This window comes from Pteronotus mesoamericanus, unplaced genomic scaffold (assembly GCF_021234165.1).
Source record: "Pteronotus mesoamericanus isolate MK-2021 breed Mesoamerican mustached bat unplaced genomic scaffold, CSHL_Meso_final contig_591, whole genome shotgun sequence".
Classification (NCBI taxonomy): Eukaryota; Metazoa; Chordata; class Mammalia; order Chiroptera; family Mormoopidae; genus Pteronotus; species Pteronotus mesoamericanus.
Window position 1 is genome coordinate 907,686 of NW_026555208.1, and position 24,952 is coordinate 932,637.

The following is a 24,952-nucleotide window of genomic DNA, read 5'->3' on the forward strand; positions in this document are numbered from 1 at the left end:
CCCTCATCTCTTATCCTAAGTTATTCTAATTGCCTTAAAAGGATCTATGTCCACTTTTGTCTCCCTCAGTGCATTTTCCACACCTCAGACAGACTACTTTTTCTAGAATTATCATACTTCTGATTATGTTGTGTCTTAGCTACAATCTCATTTTGTTCTCATCTCAGTCTTGGCATTTGCTCTTCCTCCTTCTTTTATTTATCTTCGTCCAGATCTGTGTGTGGTTGTCACATTTTTATTTGGGACTTGGCACAAATTGAAACTTTATTATAATTTTATTGGTTAAAAATATACATAAATTGATAAAATTCACTTCTCTGGGAAGGCAGCTAGATCTGCCTGGGGTACCAGCGGGAGTTCTGGAGGCCAGACTTAAGAGGCTCTTTTACCACTATTCTAACAGCCTGGTCAATTTCCTTGAGTTTGGCAAATCTGGTCTCTCTATCTCCCTGTCTGCAAATATATTCAACAATAACCCTAAATAGTGAACTCCAGAATGGCTAATTTGTTTGCCTTTATCTTAATCTATAGGTAAGTTTCCTTCTAGTTGGACCCAGAGTATAAATAATTCAATTTTCAATGACTATCTTTTTACATCCCCCATTGCAAGGCTATTGAAATTAACAGCCAAATGCACACCTATGTTTGGTTCATGAAGTACAAGTTGGGTTTTCTCTGACCAGTGTTCTTAAAGGAAAAGTAGATATGTTTGAGTCATTGAAATTTCCAATTATTACATTTACTATACTTGGTCCCCTTAGGAAGACATTCGTCTTTCTCTGACAATCAATTGTGTGGAAAAGAACCCCTTATAGGTAACTTGCCTGAGTTTTACTTGAACACATGATCCATACATAAGAGTATAGAACTTAGAATTTAATGTTGCCTTAACTTGGGCTAATAAAGATAGTTTTCTGGTGAATCAGTTAATGATTTTTGCTAGACTAAAATATGAACATACTCTGGTGCCCTACCCTGCACAGTTATGATTCACGTCCTAAAAATCTGAACTACACTCCTCACCCTGTACCTCTCCCCCACTTAAATAACAGTAGCAGGCCAATTATTATTTTACACAGAAATGTTATGCTTCCATTAGCATGGTCTAGGAGTGATACCTGAGTGGTTCCTGTTATCTAGTACTGTCATACAGGAGGACAAATCAACTATTTAAAAAAGGAAAGTCCACAAATTCAACTACTACCATGTATACAACAATTCGTTCAAATAGAAATCGTGTAACCCTTTTTTAAATGATTAAGTGGAAATTACCTGATGCTTGTTTTAGTATTTTATACATCTTAATTTTGGCCACTATCAATTACTTGAATTCCATTTAACTATTAATCTTTTGCACAGTGTGGAATCAGAGTTATTTCACAGGGACTTCTCTGCCCACAGAAATATATTTTTTGGTTTGTTTCTAATTGGAGCTGATTTTACCTTTCTTTCAGACAGTTGACAGGCTTGGGTTTTCTTTGGTTAAGGAGGCTGATTGCCTACTGAGGGTTAAAGGGCCCATAAATTGGTAATATAGATTGGCTGCTGAATCCAGTGACATCCCTCAACCACCACGGCCCAAAATTATTGCAAACTCCATAACAAAAATAGAAAATTTATGAATATTGTTTTAAAATAAAATTTAGACTTTGTTGCCACCTTGCTTAAAATTCTTATGGCTTCCCGCAGTTCTTAGTATATTAAACTCCTTAAAATGATTTGGATTTTTTATCTTCTGCAATCTCACCTCTTGCCATTTCTTCTACCTAAAACCCATGCCTCTGTGTCAGTTTCCAGTGAGCCTTTTCTAAGCTCTGTTTGTTTACATGTACTAATTCCTCTGACTTTCTTTTTCTTTTCTTTTTTTCCCAGCTTTATTGAGGCATAATTGAAACAATAAAATTCTATATATTTAATGTGTACAACATGATGCTTTGATTTAGATATACATATGACAAGTTAATTATCATATCATATAGTTACTTTTTTGGTGGTAAGAATATTTAAAAACTATTCTCTTAGTCAATTTGAAGTATACAATACAGTATTATTAACTATAGCCATCATGTTATATATTATATCTCCAGATGTAGTCAGATAACTAAAGGTTAGTATCATTTAACTAACATCTCCTCATGCCCTCCACCCCAGCCCAGCCCCTGGAAATGACCATTCTACTCTCTGTTTCTATGTTATCCTCTTTTTCCCCCAGATTCCACATATAAGTGACACCACACAGCATATGTCTTTCTCTGTCTGACTTATTTCACTTATCCTGAAGCCCTTCATCCATGTAATCACAAATGGCAGTATTTCATTTTTTTCATGGGTGAATAGTATTCCATTGTGTGTGTGTGTGTGTGTGTGTGTGTGTGTGTGTGTATATACCAAAATCTGATTGCCTGAAGTCCACTCATTACTCTGAATACTCTAGAATATTGTCTAAACCAGACTTAAGGAGATTAGCATTATATTGACTCCCACAGAATTCTTTGCTTTAATTGAATGGAAATTTAGGGTGTTCTACTGCTCTATACTACAATAATGGACTGAATAGTCCCATGAAACTATATATTTTATAAGGATGTGATTAATTACATTACTTGGAGACTTGTGTAAAAGCTCTCAGAAGATATCTTTGTTCCTCATATTAGTAGTAATATTACTTCTCTGAAGAATTAACTGGCTTCTAATTTGTAGGCACTGTGAGTTATGTAAATAAAACGTGCTTACATCTCATATAGGGTAGAGCTGAATTCTTGACCCATGTATAATAAAAGAACATGAATTCATGGTTAAGTGGAAAGTGTATTAGCCTTTTTCTTATTATTTTTAATCTTTTTATCTGTGTTTCTATTTGCCTCTACTTTCTCTTCTACTTTTACTTCACAGCATTTTTATTTATGATGTTCAAAATATCAAATAATTGTGGGTAAAAAATAAATATGGCTGTTACCACACAATAAAATAATATATACTCAAACTTCAGCCTCTGAGTCCAAAGAACATAAATTTCCTATACTGAGAATTATTGTAAAAATATTAATCACGTGATATGTGAATGGGGTGGTACTATGGAGGTGGAAAAGCAGTCTGGAAGTAGACCACGTAGGAGTCTGTTGTTTGACTTAGATTTAAAAAATGATGGTTGTGTAGACTGTTGTGTTAAGGGAAAGGTATGGTCACACTGGACTGCTAAATCCAAGAGGTTGTTTAGAAAGAAGCAATAGGCTTTGAGAATATATTAAAAATGGGAGGAACTCAGATATCAACTGTCATTGGCACAAGCAAAAATAATTATTTCCTTGAATAATTCAATTACTAAATGACTCACTATGACCAATTAATTTGACATACTGGATTTGAAAAGATAATTAATTATATAGAGATACATTTTTAGCATGAAACTACAACTCTGTTGAGCTACAAGTATAAAGAGATTTGGGGCCACCAAAGCTTCCAAATGGTCAAGTTCCAAACCAACATCTTAGTCTATACATGCCTTTCCATTTTATTGACCATATGAATTTAACTCTCTCTGTTTATTTCTTCTTAGGGGACTTTACCCACTCACATCTCATTTGGCTTTCTCAAGATTGATTGACATGTGAGTGTAGGGTTTCATCATTGTTTTCTTTCTTTGTCCAAAATAAACATTTGCCTTTTTAACTTAATAGTTTCATAATTGTTTGCCATTCATTCACTTAATAAGCATTGCTTATGCACTTAATACATGCCACAACCTATAATTGATGCTGTTCAGAAGCGGACTGGAATAACTAAGCTAAAAATTCAGAACCTCACAGAGTCATCACAATAGATATCATTTGCTCTGCTATAATATATAAACTACTATAATGTATAAATCTGAAAAAAATAATTCTTATTCCTTAATAATATCTTTATAATAAAAAAGAGAACTGATCATTTTATTCTTTTTAGTTAAAATTTTGTTATCATCTTAATCATAAGAAATTACAAATTTTGGTTTCCAGATTTTTTTTTTAATTATTATTTCCTAGGCCCAGAATTACTTACTTACTTACTTAATTTATTTAATAACAGTTATAATGACTGAGTACATTTCTGCCTAAAATTTTAAAGAAAGCAAAACCATGGTACTAATTAATAAGGAATTTATTCTTCCATCTTTTCTCTGGTGCCATTGGCTACAGAGTTAGTCTTTATATTAATATACATTAGGAGCTTGCCCCTGCCTCTCAGGTTTCAGGCATAGATCATTGAGATCCCTTATGAAAGAGCAGGAGAATGACATTGTCTTGAATCTACTTGGTCTTTACTCCATAGATAATAGGGTTGAATGCAGGTGGCATGATTACATAGAGGTTGGCAAACATTCTGGGAAAGGTATGAAAGACATTAATCCCAAAGCAATGTGCAAGCATGGAGAAAAATGGTGCTATACAGAGCATGTGGGTGACACAGACCACATGGCCAAGGGCCTTCTTTTGGGAAACTTGGGAAGGGAGTTGAAAGACAGCACAGAGGATGAGGGTGTGGGAAATAGCAGTTAGGATGACATCTAAAATTACTGTCATGATGGGAACGCAAAACCCACATCACATACAGATGGAGATCAGCACAGGCAAGCGGGGCAACACCGATGGGTTCACGGAATGTATGAGGGATGATATGTGTTCTTCAGAGGGTAGACGATCTACAAGGAAAGCAAAAAGAACAACACAGAAACTTCTGAGGAAAATTCCCATAACAATTTTGACAATGTTGTTGAGTGGTGTATTTCAAGAGTAAGCAAATGGCTGCACTGCAGTCAAATGCCAAGGCCAGCTTAATGAGCTGCTGAGTCAAGACCAAAGCTGTAGTGCTGAAAGAATAGTTGGGTGAGACAACCAGGAAAACTGATTTTCTGGGGAGCAAGCTAAAAGATGGTAATTTTGGGGGGTATACATGCTGTAGACAATATGAGGTCAATAAATGGCCAACATGGAAAGAAAAAAAAACACACAAGTGTGCATGAAGACTGCATTCAACTGCAATGAGGTTGAGAAGGATAACATTGCCCACAATGGCCACAAGGTAGATGAAACAGAAAGGGATGCTGCTTATCTAGATGTGGTACTGCTCAAGTCGAGGTATTCCCAAAAGGGCAAAGTCATATTTGTTATGGATACCCTGATTGTAAAAGGCTATTAAGCTCTGATGAATAGCTTCTGTATCCTAAAAATAAATTGTTCATAATGAATACGAGAAAAATTGCATGGTAATTCTTCCTCTACCCTCTCCTTATGTCCAGTTCTCCTCTTTCCTATCTGCCAAGAAAGATACTCCCATTGCTATTTAGAGCATGCTCATCTTGCTGATCTATTAGGAAAGATTCCCAAGACCCAATACTCCTGGTACTAATCATCCAGTAACTCTAGAGTCTTCTTCAAACTATATAAAATTCTATTCCAATTTTAATGACTGAGTAAAGTTTAAGTTGTTGCTGCATAGATGTAAGAATAGATAAAAACAATCTAACCCCATGTAGAGATAGAAACTAAGAAAAATGTTGAACAATTGAGAAAATATTAAGATAATTAATAATTACAGACTTCTACTATGTGTCAGGCTCTAATAAAATATAATTTATTTAGAACAATCTTTTTTATTTTATTTTTAAATCATGTTTATTCTGTTACAGTTGTCTCAGTTTTTCCCCCTTTGCCCTCCTCCACCCATCCCTCGCCACCCCCCTCTCCCACAGTCAATTTTCATTCTGTTGTCTGTGTCCATGGGTCATTCATACATGTTCTTTGTTTAGTTCCTTCTCCTTATTTCCACCATTGTCCTCCCTTCCCATCCCCTCTGTGGGTCACTTTCAGTCCGCTCCATGTTTCTTTGCCTGTGGTTTATTTTGTTTCTTAGTTTATTTTGTTGAATAGATCCCACTTACAGGTGAGATCATATGGTATTTGTCTTTCACCGACTGGCTTATTTCACTTAGCATAATATTCTCCAGTTCCATCCATGTTGTTGCAAGAGGTAGGAGTTCCTCATTTCTTTCTTTCTTTTTTAATGCAGATTGCTTTTATTTATTTGTGTTTTTAAATGTCAAAATCCATTATATAATATTAAAAAATTTAAATCAATTATAAAGTTTTAGCAATTAAAATAACACGATACCAACAGAGAAATAATCAAGTAGATCAATGAAATAAAATGAGCATTCTAGAAACAAATGTATATATCTGTCTAACAAAGTAATATATGATTAAATTGATATTCCAAATCAATGGAGAAAACAAGGCTTATTCAACATATAAGGTGCATAGATCACTATTACTTGAAATAAAACAAATATAGAACCTTATTTCATACATCAACAAGTATTCAGGTGAGTTAAAAATCAGCAAGTAAAATATAGGAGTTTTAGGAGAGAGGAAAGATGGCGGAGGAATGAATGGGAGTCACGCTGACCTCCTCCCAAGACCAAACTGGAATTGCAACTGAATAGTGGAGTAATCACCTGGAAAACAATGGAACTATAGTGGGAGAGGAGCCTTGGAGCCCCGGACAGACAGTGGCTTCAACTCTAACACATCCCAATGGGTGAGAAGTGTGGTGGAGGCTCGAGAGGGTGGGTTGGATGTCCACGGGCACTAGCACCAGAGGGACATTGAAACGGCCAGTTAGCTCCCCTCGAGAAGAACGGGATCTAAATCATAAACAGGGACTTCTAAACTACAGCAGCTAAAACCAGGAAAATACAGACAAAACACAACTCTGAAAAGCTTAGGGGCGCTCTCTGCCAGAGACATGTGGCTGGGGATGCAAAGAGAGGTTTAAAGAGCCAACGCAAAATTGCAGTGGCAGCCACCTTCCTTGATCTCTAGGTAGAGGCAGCAGCAGGGTGGGCTGGTGCCTGGGAAAAGACTGGTGAGGAAAACTTTATGAAGAGAACTGAAACAGCGGCCTGTGGAGCCCCGGTGATGGCGCGCCTCCCACTCTGCAGCTACCATCTCGGGTCGTGTTAGCTGGGGGACTAAGTGCAGACTGGCTGGGATAGCCTTGAGGAGAGACGGGAGATGGAGGCCTTGGGGAACGAACAGGAGGAGGAACCAGGAAGTCCCGACTCCCTCCCCATTCTGTAGTCTCCATTCTGGGCAGGCAGGGCATGCCCCCAAAGAGGCAGAAACGGGGCGCAAACGAACAAGACTGGTCGCGATTGTAACGCTGTCTGCACAGGTGGTAAATCCTTGACTGAAGGGGTCACAGAACTGCCCAGAGACCCCTGGGAAGGGACTGGAGACAGAGGTGTTGGGGAAAGAACAGGAGAAGGAACCGCGGAGTCCCAACTCCTTCTCCTGTCCATAGTCTCCACTGTGCAGGAAGCCGACACACCCCCAAAGAGCCTAAAGCTGAAAAGCACACTATAGAGAGCCCAAAACCACCCAGTGCAGGCGCGCGCACTTGCTCCGAATGGCCAGAAAGAGCTGGAGAGTGTGTGTGTGGACCCGCGCACGCTGGCAAGGCCTCCCACAGGTTGGCACTGATGGGGCCAGCGAGGGAGTGCACAGATCGGCGAGGGCAGGTTTAAATTGACCCATGCGGGCCCGTGAGTGCAGAGCAGTCCGCAGAAATAGTGGATCCTGGGTCAAAGGGGTCACAGAGCTGCCCAGAGTCCCTGGAGGAGAGACTGGAGACAGGATTAACCTGCGAGTCCTGGAGCTGACTTCCTCCCATTTCCGGAGTCTCCATTTGGCGAGGGCAAGCAACCCATCCAAAGAGCCAAAAACGGGGAAAGCACACAATAGAAGACCCTAAACTAACCAGTGCCGGGGTGCCTACCGTCCTCGGCGGCCAGAAAAGTACGCGAGGTCCCGAAGAAGCCCCCTGGGCTAGGGCAGGCACACCTGAGCCCAAGCAGGCAAGGGATCCTGCCAGGCCAAGGAACGTGATCAAAGGGCGAGCGTGAGAGTGCAGAGCAATCCACAGAAATAGTCGATCCCTGGCTGAAGGGGTCACAGAACTGCACAAAGCAGGAGTCAGACACAGACAGTAGACTCCTGGAAGGCTCAAACGACCCAAGGTCATATAGAGTCAACAACTGACATCATCAGAGGCAGGCCAAGAAAGAAAAGTAAAGGAAATAAATAAATAAATAGATAGATAGATAAATAAAAAGACCTGCCTACTACCATAGAAGTTTAATCCACAAAGTCAGGAAATCTAGATGGCACAACTGAAGCAGAAGCAAAAATAAATAAATAAATAAATAAATTACTTAACAGACTCTCACAAAAATGGGAAGAAAAAGAAGTTCCCCCCAAATGAGTGGAAAAGGGGACTCCCCACAGATAGAGCTAAATGAAATAGAGGCAAGGGAACTATCAGATATTGAATTTAAAACAATGGTTCCAAGGAAGCTCAATGAGCTCAGCCAGCTCAAAGAGAACTATGAGAAACTGCAGAGAAACTATCAGGATCTTACAGCAGACTATAGCAACATGGAAAAGGACACAGAAACTATCAAAAAGACACAACAGGATATGAAGAATACTATTTCTGAATTGAAGAACACAGTAGACAGAATCCAAAGCAGGCTGGATGAAGCTGAGGATCGAATCAGTGAGATGGAGGAGAAGGTAGGAAAAAAGCTCCCAGAAAGAACAAGAAATGGAAAAAAGACTCAAAAAGAATGAAGAGGCATTTAGGGAAATGCAGGACAACCTGAAACGCATTAATATCCGTATAATAGGGATACCAGAAGGAGAAGAGGAGCAAGGGATAGAGAACCTCCTCAAAAAAGTAATGATGTAAAATTTTCCTAATTTGAGGAGAGAAAGGGTCTCATGGATCCAGGAGGCACAGAGGGCCCCACTCAAGAGGGACACAAGGAGGCCCACTCCAACACACATCATCATTAAAATGGCAACTATCAAAGACAAAGAGAGAATCCTCAAGGCAGCAAGGGAGGAGAAAGTAACATACAAGGGAGCCACAAAACACGTAGGAGCTGAATTCTCAACAGAAACACTACAAGCCAGAAGGGAATGACAACAAATATTTCAGGTGCTGAAAATCAAGGGCCTAAAACCAAGCCTGCTCTACCCAACAAGCATCTCAATTAAAATAGGAGGGGAAACACGGAGTTTCCCAGACAAAAGAAGGCTAAAAGAATACATCTCTACCAGACCAGCACTCCAAGATATGCTCCAAGGACTGGTTTAAGAAGATGAAGGAAAAGAGTGAGAAAGAGAAAAACACAGGTACAAAGAGAAAAAATGAATAAGTTTCTATAGTAATAACTCTCAATGTAAATGGACTAAATGCCCCAATCAAAAGACACAAGATAGCTAAATGGATAAGAAAACATGACCCACACATATGCTGCCTACAAGAGACCCACCCCAGAGGAAAAGACCTACACAGATTGAAAGTAAAGGGACGGAAAAAAATATTCCAAGCAAATGGGCAAGAAAAAAGGCCGGTGTTGCCATTCTTGTATAAGACAAAGTAGATTTCAAAACAAAGGCCATAAAAGAGACCCAGAGGGGCACTTTATAATACTTAGAGGAAGATTCTATCAAGAAGACAAAAAACATTGTAAACTTATATGCACCCAACATAGGTGCCCCCAAGTATATAAGGAAATTGTTGGATGACTTCAAAAAAGATATAGACAGCAACACACTGATAGTAGGGGATTTCAACACTCCACTGTCAAAAATGGACAGATCTTCCAAACAAAACATTAATAAGGATATTGTACAGCTGCATGACACACTGAATCAAATAGACTTAACTGACATATATAGAACCTTACATTCCAGAGAAGCAAAATACATATTCTTTTCAAATGCTTACGGCAGTGTTTCAAAGATAGACCACATAATAGGTCACAAAGCAAGCCTCAGCAAATTCAGGAAAATTGAAAATTTTTCTTGGACCACAAGGGCTTGAAACTGGAAATCAACCTCAAAGAGAAACTTCAAAAACTTGCAAACTCATGAAAACTGAACAGTAGACTATTAAACAATGAATGGGTCAATAATGAGATAAGAGAAGAAATCAAAACATTTCTGGAAACAAATGAAAATGAACATGCAACAGTCCAAAACCTACGGGACACAGCAAAGGCAGTCCTAAGAGGGAAGTTCATAGCAATACAGGCTTACCTAAAAAAGATAGAAACATTTCAAATAAAAGGCCTAACACTACAACTTCAAGAATTGGAGAAACAACAACAAATAAATCCCAGAGCAAGTAGTAGGAAGGAAATAGTCAAGATTGGAGCAGAACTGAATGACATAGATATGAAAAGAACAATTCAAAGGATCAACCAATCCAGAAGCTGGTTCTTTGAAAAGAAAATTAAAATTGACAAGCCTTTAAGCAGACTCATCAAGACAAAAAGGGAGAGGACCCAAAATAATAATATCAGAAATGAAAGAGGAGAAATAACAACTGATACCACAGAAATACAAAGGATTGTCAGAAACTACTCTGAACAATTATATGCCAAGAAATTTGAAAACCTTGATGAAATGGACAAATTTTTAGAAAAGTATAATCTCCCAACACTGAAGGCGGAAGAAACAGAAAGTTTGAACAGACTGATAACAGCTGGGGAAATTGAAGCAGTAATCACGAAACTCCCGGCACACAAAAGCCCAGGGCCGGACGGTTTCACAGGAGAATTTTACAAAACATTTAAGGAAGAGCTAACCCCTGTCCCTCTCAGACTATTCCAAAAGATCCAAGAGGAGGGAAGACTCCCAGACTCTTTCTATGAGGCCAGCATCACCCTAATCCCAAAACCAGATAAAGACCCTCCCAAGAAAGAAAACGACAGGCCAATTTCGCTGATGAACATAGATGCTAAAATCCTCAACAAAATATTGGAAAACCACATTCAGCAATACATTAAAAAGATTATCCACCAGGATCAAGTGGGATTCATCCAAGCGATGCAGGGGTGGTTCAATATACGCAAGTCAATAAACATAATACATCACATAAATAAAAGAAAAGACAAAAAACACATGATCATCTCGATAGATGCAGAAAGAGCATTCGATAAGATACAGCACCCATTTATAATCAAAACACTCAGCCAAATGGGAATAAATGTGGCATTCCTCAACGTAATAAAGGCCATATATGAAAAACCTACAGCCAACATCATACTCAACGGGCAAAAACTAAAAGCTTTCCCACTAAAATCGGGAACATGACAAGGATGTCCGCTCTCACCGCTTCTTTTCAACATTGTATTGGAAGTCCTAGCCACAGCGGTCAGACAACAACAAGAAATAAAAGGCATCCAAATAGGAAAGGAGGAAGTAAAGCTATCATTGTTTGCAGATGACATGATAGTGTACATAGAGAACCCTGTAGACTCTACCAAAAAACTAGTCAATCTAATAAGTGAATTTGGCAAAACAGCAGGATACAAAATCAACATTCAGAAATCAAAGGCATTTTTGTACACCAGCAATGAAGTAGAAGAAGAAGAAATCAGAAAAAAAAATACCTTTCGATATAGCAACAAGAAAAATAAAGTACCTAGGAATAAATTTAACCAAAGAGGTAAAAGTCCTGTACGCAGAAAACTATACAAATTGAAGAAAGAAATTAAGGAAGACACAAATAAATGGAAGCATATGCTGTGCTCATGGATTGGAAGAATTAATATCATCAAAATGTCCATACTACCCAAAGCAATTTATAGATTCCATGCAATCCCTATTAAGATACCAATGACATATTTCACAGAAATAGAACAGACATTTCAAAAATTTTTATGGAACCATAAACGACCCTGAATAGCCACAGCAATTTTGAGAAACACAAAGTAGGAGGGATCACAAAACTGGACATCAAACTCTACTACAAAGCCACCATACTCAAAACTATCTGGTTCTGGCACAAGAACAGACCCATAGACCAGCAGAACAGAATAGAAAGCCCAGAAATAAGCCCAGGTCTCTATGGGCAACTAATATTTGACAAAGGGGGCAAAAGCATAAACTGGAGCAATAATAGCCTCTTCAACAAATGGTTTTGGGAGTGCTGGACGGCTACATGCAAAACATTGAAATTGGATCATCAGCGGACACCATACACAAAAATAAACTCAAGATGGATAAAAGACTTAAATATAAGTTGCAACACCATCAAAGTCCTAGAGGAGAACATTGGCAGGAAACTCTCAGATATCCCACGCAGCCATTTTTTCACTGATATGACTCCTAAAGCAAGGGACACAAAGGAAAGAATAAACAAGTGGGACCTCAGCAAAATAAGAAGCTTCTGCACGGCTAAAGAAAACATCAGCAAAATGAAAAGGGAGCCAACCATTTGGGAAAATATATTTGCTAATGATACATCAGATAGAAGTTTGATCTCCAAGATATATAAAGAACTCATTCGACTCCACTCCAAGAAGTCAACGATCCAATCAAAAAAATGGGCAAAGGACCTGGACAGACGCTTTTCCAAGGAGATACAGAGGGCCCAGAGACATTTGAAAGGATGCTCAGCATCACTAGCCATCAGAGAAATGCAGATCAAAACCACCATGAGGTACATCCTCACACTGGTCAGAAATGCCATCATAAACAGATCAACAAACAACAGGTGCTGGCGAGGCTGTGGAGAAAAGGGAACATTAGTACATTGTTGGTGGGTATGCAGACTTGTGCAGCCATTGTGGAAAGCAGTGTGGAATTTTCTCAAAAAGCTGAAAATGGAACTGCCTTTGGATCCAGTAATTCCCCTGCTGGGACTATACCCTAGGAATCCCAAAACGCCAATTCCAAAACACCTATGCACCCCAATGTTCATAGAGGCACAATTTACAATAGCCAAGTGTTGGAAGCAACCTAAATGCCCATCAGTAGATGATTGGATCAAAAAATTATGGTACATTTACACAATGGAATACTACGCAGCAGAAAGAAAAAAAGAACTACTAAACTTTGCGACAGCATGGATGGAACTAGAGATTTATGCTAAGAGAAATAAGCCAGGGGACGAAAGACAAATACCATAGGATCTCACCTATAAGTGGAACCTAACCAACAATACAAAGATGCAAGGAAAATAAGACCAGCAACACTGAAAGGAAAAGAAACCAACGGAGACAAGAGGAAAGGGGGGAGGTGGGTGGGGGAAAAGGAAGGGAAGGGGAAAGTCAAGGAACATATAGCAAGGAGTCATGGACAAAACCAAAGGGGAAGAGTTGAGGGAGGGAGCAAGGGAAAGTGATAGGGGTTAGGCAGAGACAAATGTATTTGAAACAATTAATTAATTAATTAAAAAATAAAATAAAATAAATAAAATCTAGGAGTTTTAGGAGAAAATACAAAATAGTATTGTCCATACCCTGAGGTAACATAGTCAACCCCAGAAGTTATAAAGTAAAATATTGACAATATGACTATATTAAACATTTAAGACTATACAGTATAATCCATGTAAAAAAAGTTAAAAGACAAGTAATAGAATAGGAAATTATTTGCAACACATCTGTGAAAGGATTAACAGGGTTTTTTTTTGTTTTGTTTTGTTGTGTTAGAGAAAAAATTCTACAAACATTTAATCAAGAAATGGATAAAGAATACCAAAAAAGTCATTTAAAGATTTTTTAAAAATAATAGAAATAGGCAAGATATATAAAAAAACAGGTTTAGTTTCAACAAATAATAAAGTACCAATTAAAGTAACATCACTGTCACAAACAGATTAATAAGTATTAAAAACATTATATCAAGTATGGGTGACCATAAAAGGAACTGAGTTTTCATAGACTTTTTCTTCATCTTCTTATGGCAGTCCCTTTAGCATATTTTGCAGTGCTGATTTGGTGGAGGTGTATTCTTTTAGCCTTCTTTTGTTTGAGAAGCTCCTTATTTCACCTTCCATTTTAACTGAGAGCCTTGCTGGGCAGAGCAGTGTTGGTCCCAGGCCTTTGCTTTTCTTTACTTGGAATATTTCTTATTTCTTGCCACTCCCTTCTGGCTTGCAGCATTCCTGTTGAGAAGTCAGCTGCTAGCTGTATTGGAGCTCCCTTATATGTTACTACCTCTTACTATCTCTAGCTGCCTTTAGGATTCTCTTTTTGTCTTTGATATTTGCCATTTTAATGATGATGTGACTTGGAGTGAGCCTCATTAGATTCCTCTTAAATGGGACCCTCTGTGCTTCTTGGACTTGTGTAACTTTTTCTCTCCTCAAATGAGGGAAGTTTTCCATCATTATTTTTTCAAACAGGTTCTCTATCCCTTGCTTCTCTTCCTCTCCTTCTGGTATCCCTATTACATGGATATTATTATGTTTCTGGTTGTCCTGAATTTCCCTAAATTCCTCTTCATTCTTTTTGAGTCTTTTTTCATTTAAGGTGATTAAAGCTATAACTGTAATAGAACAACAATAAAAAAAGAAAAAGGAAAATTAAATTTAAAATATTAAAGTAAAAGATATTTTGTACTATTAAAATGAATACACCTTAATGAACATGTTATCATATGCAGATGTTTATTCTTGGAACTCTTATTTTAAATAAATAAGTACATAAAGAAATTTCTCTTTTAAAAAATTATTTCTCAAAGACCTCCTTTAAATCTCTTGATTCTTCAAAAACACATATCTAGCTAAAGCAAATTTAACGTCCATTCACTCACCTATCCAGAACATGTTTCCTCTAAGTAGCATGTCATCCTGGATGACTTTATTTTGTTACTGAAACTCAGCCACCCAATTCCAAAACCATATCTTTAAAGTACTATAATCCAAAACTGACTAATCTCATAGGTCACACATTTAGACATCATACTTTGTATCTATCAAATTATATGGTTCAATTATTTCTAACTTGTTCTTCAACAACCTCGGGTTCTCTACTGAAGTGAATTTTTCCCTATTCATTCAGTACCCAGGTGTCTTTGCATTTCTCTTTATCTAAGTTAAAGTCTATAATTCATCATTTCAGCCACTTCTTTACAAATATTTTGTTTGATGACCTTCTATCAGGTATGTGGAGTGAAACTCAATTCCTAGAATAATCAGCCTAATAAATACTCTAGGTCTGATGGAAATGACTTCTTAACTGTGCATATTTGTGTTTCCATAATTCCACGATATTCAACCATAAGCTTAATATTTGACACTGTTCAGTGATCCAACAGCATGATCTTGTTCAGCTCAATCTCCCTTTTCGACTCTCCTCTAAATACATTCACCATCTCTAGTGCCCTCTTTCTCAATAGGTAATCTTTTATTTTACTTTATAGAGAAGCTAGAGGTCATTAGATATAAAATCATGATACAAGGCAGCTATCAGATCATGCATCACATCATCACATCTGTGTGTGTGTGTGTGTGTGTGTGTATTATATATATATAATACTTATTCACATCCACAGAACTATGTACTTATGTTCTAGGGAAACACTTATAATTTAATTCATTTATTTGCTTATCTTCTGTTCTTTAGTGTAAAGACATTTTCATATTTATTTTATGTCAATTTCTGTAAAACACTTAAGTTTCATTAAATAAATAATTTTTAATCATTGCACACAAGCTTCTCTTTGGTACATGAACTTTGTGCTTTTTTAGCCCCATCTCCCCCACCCCACCTCTATTCACTCCTCTGTTTATTCTGTGTTCCATTAAAGTGAAGTTTAATGAATAAATGAGTAAATTAAAACACATATACACACACACTACCCATATACCCAGATAACATGTGGAATCACAGGCAAAGTCTGCACAAGAGTCACATTATTTTTACTGCTAAAGAAATCAAGTTTTAGAGTCCCATGTCTTAGATTTACATTTGATCTGTGCTCTTTCTTTTCAGTATACCAAACAAATTATTTGATCTCTCTAGAACACCGGTTTCTTCATAGAATTTTTTGTGGGGATCATACTAGAAAAGGCCTCAACCCAGTGACTGGAAATGTTAAGCTCTCAATGCATAGCCACTATCATGTAGTATCATTATTATCAGAAGCACATGCAAATACACACCAATGGCAGAAACCCACATAATGACAGAAAGTTTAAATCACAAGGAAACCACAGAGTCCAAGTCAGCTCTTCTGGATCTAACCTTTCAAAGCATTTGGTTTTGGCTGTTGAACTGTATCCTCAAGATAGCACAATTCTACTTGTTTTCTCCTGCCCCATTTATATGTCCTCATTCCAACCGCTTAAGAAATTAAAATCTGGTCCGCATGCCTACAGACTCTATTTCATGAAGAATGCTGGTCTGAGCCCATCTTGTTTTTTCTTAATCTCAGTATATTTCTCCTTGTAGTTCCCCTGTATGTCCTTTAGTAGGCCTCCTCCAGGATCTGGGTCTGAGATGTGCCTTTGACTTTCCACCTTGCCTGCCTTGCCCATTATCTAATATTCACCAAAGCCAAGCCCTTGACAAGGACCATCAAGTGAATGATCCTCATTACTATTCCTAGACTTCAAGAGGGCACTCGAGATTGTGGGCCCCTGAGTGACCTGTGGACTACACAATGAGGCCCTTCCCAGGGATTTAGTTCTTCAGGCTCTTAAGTCCCAAAGGCTGGGTGGACTACTAAGTCCCTGCGGTGCCAGGTCTTCTGGGATAGGCAGTATCTTGACTGAGCAGAATCCCTTGAGGCTTTTAAAATGGCAAGAGCTCTCACCACTGCTGATTAAACCCACAGAAGAGAAATGAAGCTCATTTCACAGTGGAATCAACCATAAAGTAATAACACTTTTCAAGAAGGAAAACTGTCCAAGCCAGAAAGGACAGATAAGCTTCCTTCCTGTGTTTTCTCTGATTTTCCTTAGTTCCCTGTTTTCTCAGAATCGGTTGATGCTGCCAGCTTTCCTGGCACAGTTCCCACAATACATATTGTGTTCAGGTGTAAATAAATCGTTTTTGCAAACTGTCTCACCAAAGACAAAAGAAAAATAAAATAATTATGAGAGGTTGATGATATTTTATAGCACATGAACTTTCCTTCTGTACCTCAATCCCATTTAAATCAGATGAAAAAAAATCACTTTCAGATCTCTGCAGAAAGTAAATTTCTACAATCACAGCTCCTCAGACTAATGTTGCCTCAGGCCCTTTCACAAGCTGATACTTATTTGTCAATTAAATGACTAATCATAAAACATTTTTTTGAGTGATTTCAAAAAATCTGAGTGATTTTTTTGTTCTTATATGTTCGTGGTGCTCTAAGTGTCTACTCTTAGTATTCATTTCAGGTAGGCTGCACTGTGTTCCTCAAATATTGCTGCTCCTGCAAGCTTTTTTTAATGCTCCTCCATTTATAGAAAAGGTGCTTCTTGTAAAATCCTGAGGTTTTTTTCTTTTCCTGAAGGTTGTGCTTATTATTTCAACCTCTGAAATAGCCCGATTTTTCAGTCCTTGTTATTGAATTGTTCAGTGTACTTCAGCCTTTTTTATTATTAATACTATTAGATACCACCCTCTGGAGAAGTTTCATTTATTTCCTTGTAGTTTATATATTTTAAGCCTCCTTTAAAGAGTGATCTTGTAACCTTAAGGGTAGGTATCTTTTTCATTAAATTCTACCTTCATATATTAGTTCTATAATATGAAGAAAAACCATAGAAGGCAAAAGTAGAGATTTTATTAATTACAACATGTGTATTTCAACTTTTACAATCAGGAAATAGTTATTGCATGCTTACTATGAATTAGGAGCTTTGCAGGTGTAGGAATGCAATGGTAAACATGGCAGACACTAACCTGATCCTCGATGACATGAGGGAGGGGATAACTGACTAAGTAAACAAGCAATCACCTTATTAAAGTTGTGATAAGTCCTATAATAAAATAGTACATTGTACAATGAGAGTTTATGCAAGATATACTATATGCAGGATTAAAGAAATATCACCCTGGCTCGTATGGCTGTTTGTTGGAGCATCGTTACATAGAATGAAGGGTCTCAGGTTTGAACCCCAGTCAGGGCACATATGAGAAAGACACCTCTCTCTCTCTCTCTCTCTCTCTCTCTCTCTCTCACACACACACACACACACACACACACACACACAGAGCAATGAAAAAATGTCCTCAGGTGAGGATAAAATAATAATAAAATAAGAAAGAAATCTCTGTGGCAGAATTGTTAACTGAAGCTTAAATAACAATTGTCAAACAAAAAAAATAAAAAGAAGGCACTAGTGGGAAAGAAAAAAAGGAATTTGATTCATTTAAGAAGTTGAAACCAGGCAAGTTTGGTGTCATTAACAGCAGTATCAGTCAGCCATATGGGGTCAATTTCTCCAACATCCCCCAAATACAAAGAAAACTGTTAAGATTCCTGGAATATTTTTTCAACTAAGTATGTAGAACAGACAGTTGAGTTTAGGACAAGTTTAGTTTAGAATAAATTAGATGATGACAGAAATAATATACCATGAAATCTAAGCTGGATAGAGAAGGGAGAAAGAAAAAGTTAGGATTGTCATGAAATTGTAACATGCATGGTAGGTCAGGTATTTTCAGAAGACAAGGTATAACAATAGGCATAGAACTAAGTTTCTGCCTTCAAGGAGGTCATAATATAGGTGTGGCTAGATATACACAAACAAGTAAGTATAGAATTATTACAATAGTGGCATGGTAAAGCAGTATCTGCATATATATCTTCTGAATTTCCTGAAGGTCATTACAGACATTAAAGAAAATGTAACACACACACACACACACACACACACACACACACACACACACACACACAACCATCTTACCTCAACATGCCAATTTTAATCTTTATATCTTATTGTTGTTACCTGGAGTCTCGTTGACTCTGATTCTTCATGACCCTATGAATGATGAACAGGTTCATCAGAAGGATTCCAAGGTAAGAAAGAGATTGAGAAAAAAATGCAGCAGTGGTTTACCATTGCCTACTGCTGCATAGTGTATGGGTCCAGTCTACATGTGTTTGGGTCCCTGGTGTTGCAAATCGTCAAATGCCAACAAAAGATAAGTGTCCTGTAAGGATTTACTTCTTACTCCCAAGTAATTTAATGCATTTATCTTGACTAATTGTATGGCTTCTTTCCAGTGGAGACTTTAGGAAGTAAATATTTTATCCTGGGACAGTTTTTTAAGGAAAAAGTGGATGGTTCCACCCAATTATACCCAATATATACTCTACTCACACCAAGATTTATTTCTGTAAAATAACAGGACACTTGGTAGGACAAAACAAAAAAGAGAATATTACTTCTGCAATTACATGCTCAAAGAGTCAGGGGAGCACAAATAAAGTAAAAATAAACATAAATTCAGTGTAAATAAATGTAAATTAAGTGCAAGGCTCTGAGTCTCATAGAACTTGTCTTTTTCATTAAAGTCTTTCATTCCCTGCAGTGAACCTAAGAACATTATTTACATATAATCTTGAGGAAAATAAAATCATTGAAGAGTTTCAAAGCACAAAATGACACAATCCTGTAAATTGTAAAATGATCACTCTGGCTTTTATAGAGTGGATAGAGTGGAGCAAGGGTACTCCTTTAAAAAGATGACTTTGAAATACTCTTCTAGAGATGGATAATAGACAAGTGCTGGGAAATGCCCCATGTGGTTTCAGGGTCTGTAGCCTCGCTGACAGGCAGGAGGGCCCCAAGGCTGGAGTTAAGCAAGGAGACCTTGGGAAAACAGGCCACTGCAGAGATGAAAACTGTTGCCCTGGCGGGGGCACAGCCCCTGCCTCCCTCACATCACCCTACTTGGTCCTGTGATGGTTGGTAGTCAATGACAGCTAAGATTCCTCAGGAGGAAAAATAACGTAAGACAGACACAGCCAGTATGGGGACTTGGGAGACAGAGAGAAAGGGTAAAAAGGTCCACACCCCTCAGCTTGGCTTGGACATGGTCAGAGTCCTCATTCTGTCTGAAAGAGGGTTCCTTACCTCTTGGTGGCTCTGCCCCACCCACCTGGCTCAGGTTTGAAACAATACTAAAGGAAGGTGCAGCCCTAAACTGGATCAGGCAGTTCCCGGGGACAATCAGGCCTAGAAGTAAGTTCCTTGAAGCATGCTTTATTCTTCCCTCAAAAACTATGATAACCAGCTCATACTGAGAAGGAGATTTACATTATTCATAGACCCTGACCTGAGGCAGATCTCTTGTGTTCCTTCAATTGTTGTCTGTGATGTCTATTTGTTTACTGTAAACATAGCCTTTTGACATTGATTGATGAGTTTTGCTGTATACCCTTGCACATATGGTTCTCAATAAAAGTCTTTGGACGTAGGGTCTCAGGGCCTTCTCCACCAGAGAGAAGAGCCATGTCCTCTCTCCTGGCAAACAGAGAAGTGTTTGCTACGACTAGTGTTTATTGCCCCCCGTCTTTCTGTGACAACACCAGGATGAGCTCTGTAGAATTCAGAGCCCTGCTCCCTCCGCAGCTGGCTCCAGGCAGTAACCCTCAGATCCAGGAGCACCCTGTGCAGCGCTCCTCCACAACAGACAAGGGCCCAGACAAACTAAGTGGCCATGATAAAGGTGAGAATGGGATGTATTTATCTACTAGAATGACTTATATGCACCTCAAAATTAAAGAGTCAACTCAAATATTGAGTTAATTTTGTCAGAGAGGGATGTAGGATAAATCAAGGAGAAGCCACAAGTTTCTAGCTTGAAATTCATGTTTGTGGTGGTGCCATTTACCTTAAAGGAAGATACAAAAGGAAGAGCACTTTTTATTGGAGAAGGTTAGTGAGTTTCCAGGTCAATGTTAGAGTAATTAAGTTTGAAAATTTTAGGAGCCATTTAAGTGAGTAGATATCTAGGAGGCAAACTGGATGAAAAATTCAGAATCAGAATTAGTTTTGGATCCTGAATCTAGTTACTGTCTTTCTGTAATATTTATAAGTCTCTATTTCCTCATCTGTGAAATGAATTAACTAATATTACCCTCTCATAACTATTTTAATCAAATATATTTACTTGTATCCTTGTGAACTATAGAACGAAGGTAGTGAAACTTTCTTGGAGTATGCAATTGAAAATAAATACAGAAGATAATTGATTGTGTAATCAGAGATGAGTGGAAAGAAACAAAGCAAGTAAAGGATGCAGCAAGGAGAATTAATAATGTGTAGAATCAGGACTGAAGTGTGAAGCAGTAAGTTTGATAGTTGCAGTAGAGAGAACTGATAACTACTTAAATTTAATGCAAAAACTAAGAAATGCAGGGATGAGTTGCATGTTAGAAAATATCTAACCTTCAAATATCTCAAAATCAGCAATAGGAAAAATGTGAACCTTAGTCTTAGTGCTTTTCTATATCCACCATCACCTTCTTCATGCAAGTGGAAAGAAAACTAAACCAAGAACACCCTTGATTTTTTTAGAAGTCTTGAAGATTTTCTTTCTCCCTTGTTAATACTGCGTATATTTTGCACATGGGTAGAACTCTAAAATACCAAAATAATAGGAGTTGCAGCCTTATTTTTGTCTTCCTGTGTTACATAAAATTTCACCAAATCAATTTTACCTAAATTTCTCCTTCCATGGACCTCCCCACTCATGTCTTCTTCAAAGACAAAAGGAGAATAAATTTGTCTTGAATTTACTTGGTCTTCACTCCATAAACAACAAGATTTAGAGCAAAAGGAATGGCCACATATAAGTTCGCAAGTAGGATGTGCATGTTTTGAGGGACACTGTGCCCAAAGCAATGAGTGAGGTTGGAGAGGAAGTTAGATGTGTAAAACATGAGGATAACACAGACATGAGTGTCACAGGTGCTGAGGACCTTTTGGCAGGAACCCTGGGATGAGAGGTGAAAGAAGTATGGAGGATGAAGATACAGGAAACAGTAATAAAGATCAGATGTGAGCCCTGACTGGTGTGGCTCATTGGGTTGAGCATTGTTCTGAAAACCAAGAAGTCACCGGTTCAATTCCTAGTCAGGGCACATGTCTAAGTTGTGGGAAAGGGCCCAGGTCAGGGGTGTGTAAGAGACAACAAATTGATAGTTCTTTCCTTCTTTCTCCCTTGCTTTCTCTCTATATAAAAATAAATAAATAAAATCTTTTTTAACAAGCACTCCTGATAGGACAGTCATGTGAGAAACAGCAAATCTGTACTAGATGCTCATGGAGATGTCAGCAGAGGAAAGCCAACCAACCCCTATATGCACATAGTATGGGTGTGGGATGATATGTGTCCTTTAGAGGGGTAAAATTCAGCACAAAAAACATGTTAGGGTAACAGAGAAGCTCCTTACAATGATGCTTACCACAAGCTTGATGATCACCTGTGGAGTCAGGATGGCAGTGTATCTCAAGGGAAGCAGATGGCTAGAGTGATTAAATGTCATGACCAACAGAATGACTAAGTCCACCACAAAGCTGAAGTAGGATAAGAACATATGGGTGAGACAACCAGAGGAGGTTATTTCCTAGGAGCCAAGCCAGAGGTTACTGAGCAGTTTGGCACTGTGGCAGTGGACAAGGCCTGTGGTAGCCAGCATAGAAAAGAAGAAGAACATGGGTTCATGGAGACTGTGCTCAACTGCAATGAGGTAGAGGAGGATGTGATTGCCCACAATAGCCACAACATAGATGACACAAAAGGGAATCCCAGTCCATATGTAAAACTTCACCAGGCCAGGTATTCGAACAAGGAAAAAGAAACTAGAGTTGTAACAGCTTGAGTTATACACAGTCTCTTCAGTGAAGGATCCGCTGACTTTTGAGCCCTGAGGACAAATCCTATGTCAGAGTGGCTATGAAAGACAAGACTTCCACTCTGGTACTGCACATGGCTGAGGACTGCAACTGTCACATTCAGGGTGCCTACATGCAAAGCACCTCTTGTCCCCTAGATGACCTTGCACTTATAGAATTGACCCTTTATTGCCCCCTTTTCTTTGCCATTAGCCTTACATTTCTGTATAATTATATATTTCTTAATAAACCATAGGAGATTATTTTTGTAGGTAAGCAATTTCATGTGATTAAACCTAAATAACTCTGTCCTTATCTTAGTGCAGATTATGTAGAATAGGCCCAGGATCAAATAAAAAAATATGTATGGAGAGAAGAAAGAGGTGGGTATGAGGGGAGGCAGGAGGAAGAGGGAGATTAAAATATTAAATGGGGAGTAATTGATCTTTATAGAGGAAGTATTATGTTTCAGGAAATGGATTTTATAAAATAAGCTGGAGAGTTTCAATAAAGCTGTAGAAAAACAATAATGAAAAAAGGGAATGAAAATGATAGGAAAAATTCTAGTGCTGTGTATGGTATGTGAGCTTATTACACATGGTATTAAAATACATTTCAAATTAGAATAGATGTTTACTGGGATGTGAATATAATAAAAGAATGCACCTACCAGAAAAGACATGGGGACAGGAGAGCAGCATTCCCTGACTCAGGCAGAGAGAAGTGAGCTCTGAGGATGATTTATGGCTTCAGGGACAATGCCCTCGACCTTGGAGGATCTCCGTTTCCCAACATTAGTAGGTAAGGTAGCTCTATCCATTAGTCATACTGGCAATGCCCCTATAACAGATATTCTCCTATGTGATTTGGTTTAGGCAAAGTCAAACAGAGTAGACTCTTACCTTATAGAGATAAAATAAAGAATAATAAAGATGTTGGATCCCAATGTTTTCTTTTGTAGTCTGTAGGACTTGGAACCCATCTCTGGCAATCTATAGCATTTCACTAAATAAAACCTGACTTTGGAGGTGCTTTTTGCATTAAAAATATCCTTTGAGATTTAACTCTATTGTGTGATTTATTTTATAACTACTTTTGAGAAGAGACACCAGGTGATATCAGGAGTGAAACAATGGAGAAGCCCAGCACAACTTGAACCATCTTCAGAGTAGTTTTGGAGAGATTTAGTTCTTACCCTTCCAACAAATTTACAAAGTTATATGAAAAGCTTTTAAGAAAAGGAAGTAGATTTTGTGGATAAGTCATAACAGTTCTGTGTTGCTGCATTGGACATTGGACAGGAATCTGTAGTTTGGGGCACAAGCGGGGAAGACTAGATTGAGACAGGATTTATGATATCTTTGCCAGAACCCCAGTCAAAGCTTAACAGAGATAGTGACTTTCTCTCATTTAGGGAATGGTTTTGTTACTGCCAGAGTCCTTAATTCGCCAAAGTGAACAAAGCATCTAACTAGGAGGAATGTAACTAGCCCCCAATGTTACCATCAGTATTTAGCTAGAAAAAGAGCAAAGGGAGTTATACATTGAGCTAAATAAACTGGGGAACATGAGACTGCTCAGCCAGGAAGCTATAGCTTCTTACCCCAGGAGATCATAGCATTACTCTGTCAAGGTGATTAACACTCCTCCCTTGCCCCTCCAGTACCAGGTTGTTGGGGGATACAGGAGGATGTGTTTGACCATAAAGCCCTGTCAGTCTAACTAGGGTGTTTAAGCCTGTCAAATGTTCACAAATGCTGGGGAATTGACCAGTCATTTTGAAAAAGCACCTGGTTCATCCCGAACCCAAAAACTAGTATAATCCCAGGGAAAAAAAGAATGAAGCTCTCCCTCTCTGTCTCTCTCATCCAATGATTGGTACTCACACAGTACAGGTGCCTGTCCTCTCCATGGCCATGTGGCGCTAGCAGCCATATAGCCCATGGCTGTGAGGACTCCACATGGAGGCTCCAGGAGGGAGCCTGAATATTGTGGTTCAGCAATGGACTGCAGCTTGAAACATACGCTATGCTAGACGAATGCTGGACTGGACTGGACTTCAATATGCAGCAGAAACTCTGGGCGTTGACCTTTATTCTGGCCCTACTGAAGACAAGATTGGGCCTTTTCCATGGCAGGACAAATGGACATGGGACATCGAGTAGTTAGGAGGGGAATCCCCTTAATTGTACACCATCAGTAAAGTTTACCATAGAATCCCATCCTCCCAGGTGGGTCTCAGGAAATTTTTTTCCTGTGACACTGCAAG

At 38.4% G+C, this 24,952-nt stretch overlaps 2 pseudogenes; both read right to left on the minus strand.

Annotated features, from left to right (window-relative positions):
* Positions 1–4,238: 4,238 nt before the first annotated feature.
* Positions 4,239–17,915, minus strand: LOC129076443 (olfactory receptor 52H1-like; annotated as a pseudogene).
* A 3,621-nt stretch (positions 17,916–21,536) lies between these two features.
* On the minus strand, positions 21,537–24,601 carry LOC129076444 (olfactory receptor 52H1-like; annotated as a pseudogene).
* Positions 24,602–24,952: the final 351 nt, after the last annotated feature.